The 5,074-nt window shown below is 40.1% G+C and overlaps 1 pseudogene; it reads left to right on the top strand.

Moving 5' to 3' along the window:
- Positions 1–280: 280 nt before the first annotated feature.
- LOC123457068 lies at positions 281–866 on the top strand (annotated as a pseudogene).
- Positions 867–5,074: the final 4,208 nt, after the last annotated feature.

Raw genomic sequence — 5,074 nt, 5'->3', positions numbered from 1 at the left:
CACAGATGGACTATGTCAGCACACCACAGAGATACATGCTGGAGCTTGGGTCTATCCCAGGCATTTTTTAATTGTTAAAGGTTAATATACAAATTCAGAGTGCTAAAATTGTTAAGTTTTATGACTACTTGTAGTATTAAATTTTTTCTCCTACTTAAGAACACCAAAGAGGCCTGGTGGGCAGTGCTGAGAGTGCGGCGCTCATCTCGGCTCACTCTCAGAAGTCAGTGGGTGACCGTGGTGGTGGCTGCGGGTCCCAGAGGAGGAAATACGTGAAAAAATGGCTCTGCATCCATTCCTTGAAAATTTGAAGGTAGATAAAGTGATTCAGGCTCAAAGTGATTCAGGCTCAAAATGCCTTCTCTGCCAACTCAGCAATTCTGACAGAAGGTTCTGTTCCCATCACTCTAGGTGGAAATCTCTATCTTAAACTGTATCCAGAGCTCTCCCAATATATGGGACTGAGTTTAAATGATGAACAAATACATGAAAATTCGGCCATGGTCCCTGGAGCACCAGGTCAGGGGTTGGTAGCAAGACCTTCCAGTGTGAACTATATAGCGTCACCTGTACCAGGTAATGATGTCGGAATTCGTAGGACGGAAATTAAGCAAGGGATTCATGAAGTCATTTTGTGTAAAGACCAAGATGGAAAAATTGGACTGAGGCTTAAGTCCATTGATAATGGTGTATTTGTTCAGCTAGTCCAGGTGAATTCTCCAGCCTCACTGGTTGGTCTGAGGTTTGGTGACCAAGCGCTTCAGATCAATGGTGACAACTGTGCAGGCTGGAGCTCTGATAAAGCATGCAAGGTGCTCAAGTAGGCTTCTGGAGAGAACAAGATTATCTTGAAGGAACAAAGGTAAAATTTAAAGTTTTCTGGTAGCGAAGCCCAAAAGTTTACCACCTCGTACTGTGTCACTCAGGCATATTGTAAATTGAAGGGACCAAACTCACACCATGATGGGCTTGAGTAAGGTACCACTCTAACTAGGCCTAAGTTTCAGTTTCCCAGAAAGTAAGGCAGGACTTCTGGAAAGGACCTGCCCTGACATGTGGCTGGGAAGATAGCCACCCAGAGGCTGAGTCAGTTCCTGGAAATGCCCAGCATGTCCCTTTCGTGCCTTCTGCCCCAATCAATCAGAGATGCACAACTGTAACTGCTGCCTGTGTAGCCAATCATTTAAAAAATTACCTAACCCATCTGAAATTCCCCTAGACCTAGCCTGCCAAAACCTCAGGACCAATCAAAAATATGCAAGTACAGTTACTTTTCAAATTAGCCAATGACTAAGCCAGCCCAAATTCCTCTAGCTGTGCTTAAAAGATCCTGGGAGTTCCTCTCAAGGTTGCCATTTTTCATGAATGGTTGACCCCCACATGCTGGCTGATTCTGCAGAATAAATGCTCTTTGGTTTTACATACTATTTGAGGCTGGGGTCTTTCTTCAGTGATTCTAGGACCCTTACATAAAGAATTTACTATGGGCCAAGGAAAAGATTCCAGAAGGAAGACCTGAAAAATGCAAACAAATGATAAGAAAGTAATTGTTTATGTTTGAGGATGGGTATAAAAACCATGCCAGTTCATTTATGGGAGGAAAACAGGATTAAAATTTGAAATAGTGAAAAATAAAAATTGGAGAAGGGCTTGCCTAGTTAAAAAGAGCCTAAAGTGATTGCATTATGTAAGAGGAAAATAAAGGTATTTATTAATCTCTGTTTTATGTAACAATAGCAAAATAATGCCTTGAAAATTCACAGGATGTATTATTTCAAATAAGTTGTGGGTGGCAATGATATAGGAAAAAGAAAAAAAAACCAAAATATATACACAATTGAAAAGAATCTTCTGTAATAAGTCTTTGACATTTCAGCTCCCTTTTTTTGTTAGTCCCCCCATCCCCCCAGGTAAGGTCTTGGTCTAGCCCAAGCTGGCCAAGAATTCACTATGTAGCCTTGTGCTGGCCTTGAACTCTTGGTGATCCTCCACATACCTCTGCCTCCTGAGTACTGGGATATAAGGCATGTGTCACCAAGCCCAACTTAGCTCAGCTTCCTTCCTTCCTTCCTTCCTTCCTTCCTTCCTTCCTTCCTTCCTTCCTTCCTTCCTTCCTTTCTTTTTGTAAGCCATGCTTGTTCATGGTAAATAGTGGTTTAGAATTGTTTAATGTGTGTATTTTATGTAGAATTAAACCCTGGGCCTCATACAAGGTAGGCAAGTACTCTCCCAGTAAGCTGCGGTCTCTAGCTTTTCAGTAGCCTCCATACCTTGTAGCTAGAATTATGGGTCTATGCCACTAGGCCCAAATTCATGGGAGCTTATTTTACACCTCCTAAATTGTCCCTTCTTTCTCTTTTGATGTCATCATTTCCCCCTCCTATTATACAGGTGTTCTGTAGGTAGATCAGCAACTTAGAGGTCATGAATACCATGGCCACTTTGTGTTTGACACAATACATTTCATTATATTACAACGTGACAGCATTAAAAAACACTCCTCCTTTTCCTTTGGACTTTACATTCTTTCCGCCACCTCTTCCACAATGATCTCTGACTGAGCCTTGAGTCCCATTAGTTGTCAATAAGGTACATGTACAAAAAATCTATTGAATTAGACAAGTACTAACAAAACTTTAAAACAGTCTACTGAAAATAAATATAAAAGCTGGAGAAATGGCTTAGTAGTTAAGGTGCTTGCCTGCTAAGCATAAGAACTTGGAAATGATGGCCCATTACCTATGTAAATTAGATATACATGATCTGGAGTTTGTTTGCAGTTGCTAGAGAACCTAGTGTACCCATTCTCATTCATCCATATTCTCTCCCTGTAAATAACTAAAAAATTAAATCAAAAAAATAAGAGATGAAGAGATGGTTTAGCAGCTGAGACATTTGTTCAAAGGACTTAGGTTTGAGTCCCAGGAACCCACCTAAGCCAGATATACAAGGTGGTGAATGAATATGGATTTTGCAATGGCTGGAGCCCTGTTATACTCCTTATTGAAAAGAATACTTCCATTGTAAGTTAGTATTTGTATAAGTTATTTATTCAGCCATCTCCAGAGATGCCAACACCCAGACATCCTCAGCTTCCACCAGCCAAGGCTATGTTACACCTGAAGGCAAAATCATTCCTAGCACTGTTTCTGCTAGTGGAATTGATGTTAGGGTATTGTTTTCATATTTCATTTACATTTTAAAATATTTAATGAAGTGCTGGAGAGATGGCTTAACAGTCAGATGGAGAGATGGCTTAGTAGTTAATGTGCTTGTCTGCAAAGCCTAATGACCCAGGTTTGATTGCCAGAACTCATGTAAGCCAGATGCACCAGGCTGCTCATGCATCTGGAGTTTGTTTGCAGTGTCTGGAGGCCCTTGTGTACCACCTATTCTTTATTAAAAAATAAAAGCATTATATAAATGTATCTCACTGTTATATAGATAAATATTACTTTAAGAAAACATGCACATATATTGAGCTCTATTAAAATGTGTGCTGAAAGCTGAAGTGATGGCTTAATGTTTGAAACCTGTGAAGCCTAAGAATGGACAGACTGCAACAACTTCTGAGACTCCAAATTCAGACATCTGGAGAGAGGCCAGCACCCAGACGTACTCAGCTGCCACAAGCCAAGACTATGTTTTACCTGAAGGCAAAATCATGCCAAACATGGTTTCTGTTGGCAGAATTGATGTTAGGGTATTGTATTCATATTTCATTTACATTTTAAATTATGTTGTGAAGGGCTGGAGAGATGGCTTAGGAGCTAAGGCGCTTGCTTGTCTGCAAACCTTAAGGACACAAGTTCAATTCCCTAGCACCCATGTAAGCCAGATACACAGGTGGTGCATGCAGTGTTGTGACATTCTCTCCCTCCCTCCCTCTCCCCCCTCATATTTTCTCTCTCCAGTAAATAAATAAAATACTAAAAATGTGTTGTGCAGCCAGGAACAGTGGTATACATTTGTACTAGCCACTTGGAAAAAGTTTGTGACTAATGGTATTTGAGCTTTGCTGACAATCTAAGGGTTTTTTAATTTTTTTAAAAATTTCATAAACATTTATACCCTGGTATGGCGGCACACACCTTTAATACCTGCATTCAGGAGGCAGAGTTAGAGAGATCACCATGAGTTCATGGCCACCCTGAATCTATATCGTGAATTCCAGGTCAGCCTAGGATAGAGTGAGACCCTAACCTACCTTAAAATCATATAGATTTATAATGGATTCTGTGTTTAAAACCAATAGAACTAAAAATACCCTTAAGTAACTGCCATAGGTAGTTTGAAGATGACTTAGGGAAAATAATTTTCTTTTTTTTAAAATTTTTATTAGCATTTTCCATGATTATAAAAAAATCCCATGGTAATTCTCTCCCTTCCCCCCCCCCACTGACTTTCCCCTTTGAAATTCCATTCTCCATAATATTACTTCCCCATCACAATCATTGTACTTACATATAAACAACATCAACCTATTAAGTACCCTCCTCCCTTCCTTTCTCTTCCATTTATGTCTCCTTTTTAACTTACTGGCCTCTGCTACTAAGTATTTTCCTTCTCACGCAGAAGCCCAATCATCTGTAGCTAGGATCCACATACGAGAGAGAACATGTGGCGCTTGGCTTTCTGGGCCTTGGTTACCTCACTTAGTATAATCTTTTCCAGGTCCATCCATTTTTCTGCAAATTTCATAACTTCATTTTTCTTTACCGCTGAGTAGAACTCCATTGTATAAATGTGCCACATGGGAAGATAATTTTCATATCAATTCTATCTTCACAGTAGACTTAAAAATATTAACTAATTTCATTTTGTTGATGGAAGAAACTGAAATCAGGGGCATTTTGACAGATTTGGCTCAGTAAAGGTAGTAAAGAAAATCAATGATAGCTATGGTTTGGCCAAATGGTGAGTTAGTAAAACATGATCACTATATATTCTTAAAATCCTGAACTAGGGCTGGAGAGATGGCTTAGCGGTTAAGCATTTGCCTGTGAAGCCTAAGGACCCTGGTTCGAGGGTCGGTTCCCCAGGTCCCACGTTAGCCAGATGCACAAGGGGGCTC

The sequence above is a fragment of the Jaculus jaculus genome, chromosome Y (assembly GCF_020740685.1).
Source record: "Jaculus jaculus isolate mJacJac1 chromosome Y, mJacJac1.mat.Y.cur, whole genome shotgun sequence".
Taxonomy (NCBI): domain Eukaryota; kingdom Metazoa; phylum Chordata; class Mammalia; order Rodentia; family Dipodidae; genus Jaculus; species Jaculus jaculus.
The sequence above is the reverse complement of the archived record's forward strand: the minus strand, read 5'-3'. Positions and strand labels throughout refer to the sequence as shown.